This window comes from Triticum urartu, chromosome 7A (genome assembly GCF_056163025.1).
Source record: "Triticum urartu cultivar PI428250 chromosome 7A, HENAU_Tu73, whole genome shotgun sequence".
Taxonomy (NCBI): Eukaryota; Viridiplantae; Streptophyta; class Magnoliopsida; order Poales; family Poaceae; genus Triticum; species Triticum urartu.
In genome coordinates, this window is record NC_141879.1 from 314,155,190 (window position 1) to 314,167,749 (window position 12,560).

Below are 12,560 nucleotides of genomic sequence, written 5' to 3' on the forward strand. Positions count from 1 at the left end.
TGTGAATACATAGACAAACAGAGTGTCACTAGCATGCCTCTACTTGACTAGCTTGTTAATCATAGATGGTTAAGTTTGCTAACCATAGACATGAGTTGTCATTATGAATGGGATCACATCATTAGAGAATGATGTGATTGACTTGACCCATCCGTTAGCTTAGCACTATGATCGTTTAGTTTATTGCTATTGCTTTCTCCATAACTTATACATGTTCCTATGACTATGTGATTATGCAACTCCTGAATACCGGAGGAACAATTGGTGTTCCATCAAATGTCACAACGTAACTGGGTGACTATAAAGATGCTCTACAGGTGTCATCGATGGTGTCTGTTGAGTTGGCATAGATCGAGATTAGGATTTGTCACTCCATGTATCGAAGAGGTATCTCTGGGCCCTCTCGGTAATGAACATTGAGGGAGTCCTGGATTAAGGGGTCCTCGGGTGTCCGACCTGTTGGACATGGGCTGGACTAATGGGCTATGAAGATATGTAAGTGCATCTAGTGCCACCCCTAGTTGGTTTTGGAGTATTGACGACAAACCTAGTTGAGGGACTAATGTGTTTGTGAGAATTGCAGGATAACACAGGTAGAAGTCCCTCATTGATTTGGTTTTCCTACCAGAGATGACCCCTAAAAATGTATGAAGACATTGATGTCAAAGGCGGTATATGAAGATATTCTCATTGAAGACTATGACAAGAGAAGACATCGCATGAAGCCTATGGAGCTCGAAGACTCAGATCTTTCGTAGTTCCTTTTCTTCTTTATTGAGTCATAGGAACCACCATACTGTTAAGTGGGGTCCAAGTGAACCAGTCAGAATGACTGAAGTGATGCTTAACCAAAACCTATGTCTTCGAGTGAAGACTATGAGAGCGAATCTTGTCCAGAGTCGGACAAGTCAGCTTTGCTTGTAGCCCAAGTAAAGTTGCCATGTGTGTTTGAAATCTGACCGTTGGAACACATGTCAGTTCCTTAGTGACCTAGGGTCATTTCGGACAAATCAGGTCGGTTTGCCTACTGGCTATAAATAGCCCACCCCTACAACCATAAACGGTTGGCTGCTTAGAGTTAGAGTACGGCTTTTGTCGTTTGAGAGCAACCCACCTCGAAGCCTTTGAGAGAGAATTCCTTGCGAGGATAAAGCCCTAACCACCCAGAGCCAAAGAGTGTTAGGCATCACTTAAGTCTTCTTGTCTGTGTGATCTGAAGACTTATTACACTTGAGGACTGTGAATCCTCCAGCCAATTAGGCGTCGCATTCTGAGCATCCAAGAGACATTGTGGATCGCCGGTGAACGAAGTCTGTGAAGGCTTGGGAGTCTACTTTGAAGACTTACCAGAGTGATTGGGCGAGGTCTGTGTGACCTTAGCTCAAGGGGAATACGGTGAGGACTGGGTATCCTGAGCTGCGTGTTCAGGACTGGGTGTCCGGGACTGTGTGTCCTCAGGTTTAAATACCTAGCCGCCCTAACCAAACGTACAGTTGTCACAGCAACTGGAACTGGTCCAACAAATAATTGTCTTCAACGAGTCACTGGTTTCATCCTTCCCTTCCCTTTACTTACTGTTGGTCCTTGTGAAGTCATTATATGATTGCACTATCTTCTGTCTTCACTGAGTGACTACTTGTTCTGATCGGCTTGATAATATCTTCCTACCTGATCCTTACTACCTAGCTGCTATTAGTCATTGTGCTTTCACTTCATTGAATACTTGATTATGGTTTGCCTAGTGTAGTCTACCTTCTGTTGCATGGTAATAGGTTTATTTCTATCGTTTGTCTTCGAAAATTCCATGTTTTGAAGACTTTCATAAAAATCGCCTATTCACCCCCCCTCTAGTCGATATAACGCACTTTCAATTGGTATCAGAGCAAGGTACTCCCTTGTTCTGTGTGATTCGGTTTAACCACCTGGAGTTTTAGCTATGTCGACTGCAGGGATAATTAAAGTCTCCGCTGCGTGCCCCGTCTTTGATGGAACTGAATATCCCTACTGGAAGAATAAGATGTGCATGCATCTTGAAGCCATTGACGTTGACCTATGGTATGTCGTCAAGAACGGCGTTCCCAAGGCTAGAGAAGGTGTCACTGCTGCTGACGTCAAGAAGTTGGTTCAACTGGACTCTACTGCCAAGAATATCATCTGTGGTCATCTGACCAAAGGACAGTATGGCCGCGTGAGTGCTTTCGAAACATCTAAGCTAGTCTGGGACTGGCTCTCCAAGGTCAACGAAGGCGTCTCAACCCAGAGAGATCAGAGAATCAGTGTCCTTCGCAACCTCTTCAACCGCTTCAAGAGAAATGACAATGAGAATGTCCAGCTCACGTTTGATCGACTCACTGACATCACAAATGAGCTTCAAGCCCTCGGCGCTACTGAGATCACCAAGCATGAAGTCGTCAAGACACTCCTGAGATCACTTGACAGTGCGTTTGACACCCTAGCCCTGATGATTCAAGAACGTCCTGATTTCAAGACACTCGATCCGTCTGACATACTTCAGAGGCTCAACACACATGAGTTTCAGCTTTCTGAGAAAAGAGATATCTATGGTCCCAACTACGGGCGAACTCGTGCCTTAAAGGCAAAAGCTGTCCCCTCATCTGAAGAAGAATCTGACAGCAGTTCTGATGATCCTGAAGACATTGGAAAGGGACTTGCTATGCTTGTGAAGAAGTTCCAAAAATTCACCAAGAAGAAAGGCTTCAGAAAGTCTTCACGATCAAGCTCAAGGAATGATGAAGCTTCTGCTCATGACTACAAGAAGAAAACATGCCACAAGTGCAAGAAACCTGGCCACTACATCTCTGAGTGTCCGCAGTGGGACATTGAGAACAAGAAGAAAAAGAAGAGCAAGGAGTATGATTCTGATGACAAGAAGAAGAAGAAATACTCAAAGTCTTCTTCCAAGTCCTCCTCAAAGTCTTCATCACATAATAAGAGCTCATCTGGCAAGGCACGTGCGTTTGTTGGCAAGGAAATGGATTCAGAGGAGGACTCCGCTTCTGAGGAGGCGGAGGTGGAGTCTGAGGAGGAGTCCGATTCTGGCATTGCGAGTCTGGCTACAGCATACGTTGCCAAGTCCATCTTCAACACTGAAGACAATGACTCCATCACCGACACCTATGCAAATGACAAAGACTACTCCACTCCTACCTACTGCTTCATGGCACGCGGTGCCAAGGTAAACACACGCACTAGTCACTATCAAACATCTAGTGACGATGACTCTGATTGTGGTTCCAAACCCAGCTACAAAACACTCGCTAAAATTTCAACTGAACAATAGAAAACCATGGAACACATTCAAAAACTGTTAGACAAAAGCAATGATCTATTAGACGCTGAAATGACTCGATCTCAGTCCTTAATTGAAGACATAAAAAATCTTCACGTTAAGTATGAGGAACTTGAAAGTCGTCATGAAACGCTCTCAACAGCTCATGAAAGGCTTTCCTAAGATTATCTTCAAAGGAAGCAAGATCTTGAGAAATTGAGAGCGGCTCATGAAGATCTTCAGAAAGAAAATGAGTCGCTTCGCGCCGAACAGATCAGTTCAGCTCAGGAAAAATTTGAACCACCATGTCTTAAATGCATTGAGCGTGATAATGCTACCTCTGTTGCTGAATGTTCTACTGCTGCTACTGTTGCAATATCTTCAACTGTTGATGTGGGAACTAACCCCTCTGCTGAGGATACCACTGCTATTGCTGATGAGAATGCTAGGTTGAAGACATTGCTTGAAACAGGGATGTACAAAAGTCTCAAAGGGCATCAGACACTATGTGATGTCCTCAGGCAGATCCTGAACCGAAACCCTAGAAAAGAGGGTGTTGGATTCGTAAGGAAAAAGAATGCTGATGGCTCTTACTGGAAACCTGAGCAGTACCCCAAAACCACATGGGTTGCTGCAAAGGAACCTTCAGCAGATCCATCCACTCTATCTGGCTTCACTTGTGCTAACACCATTGTCATTGATGAATCCTTTGTTGCAAATAATAAACTGCTTAAGAATCAGAATGGTGAAGTGTTTGCCAGGTATATTGGTACTAACTGCAGGAATGGACCGCCTATGAAGAAGATCTAGGTGCCGAAAAAGTGTTTGGAGAATCTTCCTGTGAATGTCATCATGACACCATAGGTGAAGAAGACAAACCCCAGACCACAGGCTTCATACGGTCCAAAGGCTTCATACAGACAGAGGACTCACCTGAGTCGCACTAACGCAAATGTTTTGCAAGGAAACCATACTCAGGTCTATGAATATGAGCGCGGTTCATCAAACCGCCATGTTCATAAGACCAAGAACTATTATGCTTATTCTTATGAGTACTATTGTTCGCCTGCAAGACTTTTTGCTAGGGCTCCAAAGCCAAAGTTCTCAGATGCTGCACTTAGACTTATTGCTTCTAAGCCACCCTTGAAGATGTGGGTGGATAAGAAAGCTTAACTCTCTTTTGCAGGGAAGGGTCTCCAACAGAAAACCAAAATCGTCTGACGCTATTGCTGGGGACCTTAAACATCTTGTAGGCGCAAGATCAAATGCCCGAATGGTCTTATTATGTACTTCGTTCCTGAATCGCTTGCTACTCTCCCTATCAGTCCAAATCTCGATCTAAGCTTTCATAACCCACTAGTTCGTCAAATGTTTTTGCTTCACAATTCTCTTCGTGAAGCCTATCCCCCTAACTGCACTGTAGGGTATGACACCAGCTACTTCAGAATGGATTATTGATAGTGGGTGTACCAATCACATGACTGGCAAAAAAGCCTTCTTATGGACTCAACCTTACGTCCATCCGACAAGAGTCACATCACATTTGCTGACATTGGTAAAAGTAAGGTATTGGGTCTAGGTAGAGTTGCAATCTCAAAGGATCAACACATGGATAAAGTCATGCTTGTTGAATCCCTTGGCTTCAACTTAATGTCTGTCTCAATGCTTTGCGATTTGAATATGATCGTAATGTTTGGAAAATATTGTTGCCTTGTTCTAATGGAATCTGACAAGTCTCTAGTGTTTGAAGGGTATAGGAAGGATGATTTGTACGTGGTAGATTTCTCAGCAGGACCACAGCTTGCCGTATGTCTTCTGGCAAAAGCTTCAGAATGCTGGCTCTGGCATCGGAGGCTAGGGCATGCTGGCATGAGGAACCTCCACACCCTTGCAAAGAAGAAGCATGTCATAGGCATCGAGGGCGTCAAGTTCAAGAAAGATCACTTATGCGGTGCCTGTGAAGCAAGAAAGATGACGAGGGCCAAACATCCCTCGAAGACAATCATGACAACACCTCGTCCCTTCGCACTGCTCCGCATGGATCTTTTTGGTCCCACTCATTACTCAACTCTTACTACTACTGCTTGTCTCTATGGCTTTGTCATTGTTGATGATTATTCTAGATATACTTGGGTGCACATAATCCTCTACAAGACTGAAGTGCAGGATGTCTTCAGACGCTTCGCTAATCGAGCAATGAACAACTATGGCGCCAAGATAAAGCACATCAGAAGTGACAATGGCACTGAATTCAAGAACACTAGCCTTGATACATATCTTGATACGTTGGGCATCACACATGAATTCTCAGCTCCGTACACGCCACAGCAGAATGGCGTCGTCGAACGCAAGAACAGAACACTCATTGAGATGGCCCGAATGATGCTTGATAAATACAAGACTCCAAGAAAATTCTGGCCTGAAGCCATTGATATTGCATGCCATACAATCAATCGTGTTTATCTTCACAAGCTTCTGAACAAGACATCTTATGAGCTCCTTACTGGCAAGAAGCCAAATGTCAGTTACTTCAGAGTATTTGGCGCCAGGTTCTGGATCAAGGATCCACATCACACTTCAAAATTTGCACCAATAGCACATGAGGGTTTTATGCTTAGATATGGAAAGGATTCACACTCCTACAGAGTCTTCAATTTCTTTCATTATAAAGTGGTTGAAATAGTGGATGTGCAGTTTGATGAGACTAACGGTTCACAAAGAGAGCACCTGCCAAATGTGCTAGATGAAGTTCCATCTAGTGAATCAATCAAACTAATGGGAACTGGAGAAATCATACCCTCTGAAGCTCAACCTGAAGAGGAACTTATCATCTCTGCACCTGATCAACCTGAAGACAATGCTCAGCCTGAAGACAATCCCTCTAACAATGACAATGATTAACAAGAGCAAAATCTTCGCCCCGTACATCCTCGTGTTGCCAATGAAGTGCAGATTGAGAGAATAATTGATAGCATCAATGCACCCGGTCCGCTCACTCATTCAAGGGCAACACAACTAGCAAATTTCTGTGGGCATTTCGCATTCGTCTCAATAACAGAACCCAAGAAAGTTGAAGAAGCCTTCATGGAACCTGAATGGATTCAAGCTATGCAAGAAGAGCTTCAACAGTTTGAGCTGAATAATGTATGGGAACTGGTTAAGCGTCCTGATCCTCGGAAGCACAATATAATAGGCACCAAATGGATATACCGCAACAAGAAAGATGAGCATGGTCAAGTTGTCAGAAACAAAGCTCGCCTCGTTGCTCAAGGATATACTCAAGTGGAAGGAATTGACTTCGATGAAACATTTGCTCCTGTGGCTCGACTTGAATCCATACGCATACTGCTGGCCTATGCAAATCATCATAACATACTTCTATATCAAATGGATGTGAAGAGCGCTTTTCTCAATGGCAAGATTGAAGAAGAAGTGTATGTTGCACAACCGCCTGGCTTTGAAGATCCAAAACATCCTGACATGGTATACAAGATCAACAAGGCACTGTATGGCCTCAAACAAGCCCCTCGGGCTTGGTATGACACACTCAAATACTTCCTGAAGAGCAAAGGCTTCATACCTGGTTCCCTCGACGCCACTCTCTTCACGAAGACATATGATGGTGAACTGTTTGTGTGCCAAATATATGTGGATGACATTATCTTCGGCTGCACCAATCAGAAGTACAGTGAAGAGTTTGGATATATGATGCAAGAGCAATATCAGATGTCCATGATGGGAGAGCTGAAGTTCTTCCCCGGTCTTCAAATACGACAACAACGCAACGGCATCTTCATATCTCAAGAGAAGTATCTCAAAGATTGCCTGAAGAAGTTTGTTATGCAAGACTGCAAAGGCTTCACGACGCCAATGCCAGCCAAACATCATCTGGGTCCCGACGACAATGGTAAAGAGTTCGATCAAAAGGTATACCGCTCCATGATTGGTTCTTTACTTTATCTATGTGCATCTAGGCCACATATTATGCTTAGTGTTTGCATGTGTGCTCGGTTCCAAGCGGCACCAAAGGAATCGCATCACTTAGCTGTGAAGCGAATTCTTCGATATTTGGCTCACACCCCAACTCTAGGATTATGGTATCCAAAGGGCTCAGAGTTTGATCTAGTTGGATTCTCGGATGCTGATTATGCTGGTGACAAGGTGGATCGCAAGTCTACATCAGGCACATGTCATTTTCTGGGACGATCACTTGTATGTTGGTCTTCAAAGAAGCAGAACCGTGTATCTCTCTCCACTGCTGAATCTAAATACATTGCCGCTGGATCTTGCTGCGCTCAGCTTCTATGGATGAAGCAAACACTCAAAGACTATGGCATTCATCTGAAGCAAGTGCCACTCTATTGCGACAACGAAAGCGCCATCAAGATTGCCAACAACCCAGTTCAGCACTCAAAGACAAAGCACATTGAGATTCGTCATCACTTTCTCAGAGATCATGTTGTGAAGGAAGACATTGATATCATACACGTCAACACTGAAGAGCAATTGGCAGATATCTTCACCAAGCCCTTGGATGAGAAGAGATTTTGCAAGTTACGGTGTGAGCTAAATATCTTGGAATCCTCAAATGTCCTGTGACCAGGCACACATCCTAACACTTATGCATATTGATGACTTAGATGTGCAACACATGAAGTAAAGTATATCTTCAATCAATGAAGACATACACTCTAAGTGTGAATACATTAATGTGGAATTTGACTTCGGAGCGCCACGATAATTGTGCGCCGTGTCTAGGTCTAATACTTCCTATACGGTGGGTAACGCCACCACCAAAGGTTCTGTTTGAAGTGTTTCACTCATGGCGTTACATTTGCTATGTCTTCACATTTGGTTTGGCTTCAATCTCAACATGTCTTCATGATTATCTTCACTATGTTGATTATATATATATATACACTAGTGTTCTGTCCTCTACAGCATTCACTTATAGCTATGTCTTCTTGTTGAATATTTTAAACTAAGTGAATGTGATCGGACCCTAACCTCTCTATGCTTTCTATCTCAAACTCTATCTCTCCAAATCATATGCATTCTTTTGCAACTGTCAAATATCTTCTCTGCGTCCTTGTCAGCAGAAGATACAGAGACAAACATTAAGTCCGCTTTCAATGCTAATTCCTTCACTTGAAACCCGGAGAAGTGGGAACGACCACCCGACAATCCAAGTGTGCGTGGGACATGGAACAACCTCTGACATACTGCATGATGGCCACATGTTCCTCAGATGTGAATCGCCAGGGGCACCTGTGTAATAACACTGAGACACCCCTATCCCTATAAATACACGCCTCACCATAGTCATTATCTCTTCTTCCACTCTCGCACGAACCCTAGCGCCACCGCTAGACCTCGACGATGCCGGCGACGAAGCGCTTAGCTACCGCAACCTCTCCGACGCCGTCTTCACGCTGACTGCGGACATCGTCTTCTCCGCCGTCGCCGTAGGTGTCCTCCGTCGCCAAGTTAGGGCACGGACGATCGGACTGCTCGGCCTCCTTTTCCACTCCGTCTAGCAGTTCTTCGTGTCATAAATAAAACTTCCTTTTACGGCCCCTTTGATCCTATAGATTCGTCACTTTCTACCACAAGCAGTTTCTGTTCACACAAGTTGGATTTATTTCATACTGCATCTCATAATATGCCGAGTATATTCACTTATGCTTCACAAAGTAGTTAGATTCCTCACTTGTACTGATCCATTGATTCGTACAAATCTGGAACCAACTCCTTATCTATGAGTGAATTTCTTCGCACAATGAGGTCAATGTCTTCTAAACTGATTTATCTTCAAAATCTTCTGAGAATGCATATGACCTCTTCCCCTTCCCTCGCACCTTAATGCTGTCACAGGTACATGTCCGTGGGAGAATCCCTTGGTTCTCATAGTCTGCATTCATTTGCAGAATTCTTACAGTATCACATAAATTCTCCCGAAGCCAGTTCCTGTTTGTCCAGCAAGTGAAAGCCTTTGAAGCCTTTGAACGTATTGAAGCCATTCAGTTTAAAGTTCATGGCTTCAGAGAAATCAGCAAGGAAGGGTGGCAAAAAGCGTCGAGGAGAAATATCAAGAGATCTGCCCGATGACCTCTCAGAGCTGTACAAGACAGATCCTGAAGAGGATTACAATCAGCGCAAAACACGAATCCAATGTATTCGACGATATTGGGCAGAACAGTGGTTCAAGTACAGATTTGTGACAAAGGAATATGCTGAAAAGAATGCCATCAAGCGACCATGGGGAGACATCCTCTACAAAAATCTTCAACCCAGGTCCAGAGATGAAGCCATTGAACAAGGCTTCATTCCCTGCATGGTCCGTGGACCACAGCCTGCGGATGCTGACCCATCGTCACTGCTATGGTGTCGTGACGACAATCTGTTCAAGCGCAACTTCCAGTTTGCCCAGAACTCAGTGAAGCAGAACAAGAAGTCTTTGGGATTAGACTTCAACCCTGATCCCTCTGCTCCCCGTGCCGATGGAACTCGTGAAGCTGAACCCAATCTTCTTGGGCCCTTCTACAACTTGGAAGGTCTCATCACTCATATCGTGGTTCAAGGGACAGCCGTGAATGAGCCTGCAGATGACGCTGAATCAGATGAAGCGCCTGCAGTGTCGAAGCCAAAGAAACTGAAGCAGCCTAAAGCTTTAAAGCCTGCCTCTGCACCAAAAATCTCATGAGTGAAGCCACTGGCTACTGCATCTCCTGAAGACAGTGTGCAGTTTGAAGATTCGTCGCGCATCTCCAAGCCCCAGAAAGTCAAGATGCCTCTGCCACACACCGGCCAAGAACTGACAGCTGCTGCTATTCTACGCAACGATGCCATTGATCTGTCCAGTGATGAAGATCTTGCAGATGACGCTCTTGAGCAACTGATCAAGAGTAAAGAAGAAGCAGAAATCTTCAATGATCTGCCTCTCTTTGACGTGGGAATCATCCACAACTTCATTGATGAGTGGTTTGACATGCCCAACCTCATCTTCGAAGATCTGCAACTTCCAATTGGCCTCAGTGTCGCCTTCCATGGCGCCATTGCTTCAGAATTAGCTATCGCCCAGCGCATTGTTGAACTGAAGCAAAAGATTGACTATGAGAAAGCTCAGTTCAAGAAGCATATGGCCAAGCTCAACGTGTAAGAGGTGAAAAACTTCAAGATTATGCTGCACGAGCTCAAAGAAGCCTTTCTCAAGAAACGTGCAGAAGCTCAGGGTTCTCGTGAGCGCATGAAGAGCCTGGCTGAAAAGTGTGTGCAAGGCTACAACGAGGCTGAGAAGCGCAAGGCCCTTGGGCGTCCGGGCATTGATCCCAGGATGGCTGCTAAGCAGAAGAATAAGCCCACTGTGGCCGAACCCAACGCACCAAGGCAGGAAGCAGATCCCATTGTCTTCCCAACTAGCATGACTGGCTCGAAGCCAAAGGCCAGGTCAACTACTTCAGAACTGAAGAAGACGAGGACTGCTGAGGCTGAAGCCAGAAAGAGGAAACATCCTGAAGCCTCTACTACTGCTCCCTCCAAGAAGAAGCGGAAGACCAAGAAGGAACAGGCTTCTCCCACAGAGCCCTTAATTGTTGAACCCATCTCCATGGTTCGCCCAGCCACTGAACATCAAGAGCGCCAACTGACTGTCCATGAGCCTGCTTTCATAGAGGCTCATGAAGCTGAAGACTTTCCAGCAGCTGCTCCCACCGCTGCTGAAGACATTGGTCACCATGACCATGTTGAAGATGATGCAGTTCTTCCTCAGATCGAGCACCAACAGGTATCATCGCCTGTGCTAACGCACAGCGAACTCATCAGCATTGGTCGTCCTCTGACGCCAATTGCTCAGGATGCATCATGGGCTGATCACCCACAAGCACAAGAGGAAGATGACTTCGAGGCCCAGCCAACTCCAACCCCACAAGCGTCGCCAGCGTTACGCAGGCTTCGCAAAGGACCAAGGCCTCCAGTCTCCGAGTCTGAAGCTAAAGCTGCTGAAGACATTCCGGCTGCATCAGCCGATGAAGAAGAAACCCCAAGAGTTGCTACACCCCCGTCTCACCAAGAAGCTGTTCTCGAGGAGAACGTGACTGTGACCGACCCTCCAGCTCATCAAGTGGAGGTTGAGAATATTGAGGCTGCCACCGACGCCACTGACGCTGTCATGGCTGAAGCTAATGTGGAGCCTACACCAACCCAAGCACCAGAAGTCAGCGAAGCCAATGATGCTACTGCTTCTGCTCCTGCGCCTGCTGCCGGCCCTTAGTTTGACTATCATGTTGAGCACATGCCTCAGGTACAGAAGCCAATCCCAAGATTGCCTAGGTTTCCAGGTCCTACATCAGCACCTGGATCCTTCAATGTCAACGGCTTCAAAGCAGACAACACTTTCTTCAATAGCTCCAAGAACCCCTACTCAAGGGAAAGAATATCTTCTGATCGGTTCTAGAGCTATCCGCAGCGAAGCTATTACTCCTGCATTCTATACAATCAAGGTCGCATCTTCCCACATAAGCGTCTTGACATCGAAGCAATAGCTGGTCTGCCCTGTCTAGAAGAAGCTCTGGATTGCTTCAAAGAGGTTGGATTGTTGCCGTTTGTCACCGACCAAGAGCACTGGAATGAAGAGTTGCTGCTCCAATTCTATGCCACACTTCACATCCGTGGGTACAACAGAGATCCGAAGACTTGGGTCCTGGAGTGGATGACAGGGAATGTTCATCACAAAGCCAAAGCCTTTGATATCATTGAGCTCACTGGTCTGCCACTCCTGGCGATCTCTACAAACCTGGCTGTCAGCTTCACAGTGAAGCTATGGAGAGCATCTTTCAGAAGCTTGAACCTAACATGAGTCAGATGCTCAGTATGATGAAGCCATTGCCACAAGATGCTGCATATCCTAAGGAGTTCTTTGTTGAAGACCTTGAGTATCTGCCAAGGACTATTTATCACATCATAAGGCGAACTCTCTGGCCCATCAAAGGACATTCTCCATATGCCAAGCTGGAAGGTGCAATGAAGACTTTGGTCTTCTATATTCTTCATGGCAAATGCTTCAATGCACAAGACTTCTTCATCCGCCAACTTGCTGCATCAGGCTCTGATCTGTTTGGCTTGAAGTTCTACGCTCCATGGATAATGCGGCTGATTAAACTCCACTCCACTATCTCATATTAGCCATCTGCTCGCAGTCATCGGATCTTTCTGCCTGATGTGGATATGTTCGTTGAAGCCATTTATCCTGAGCCTGCCAAGGAGCCTCTTAGTC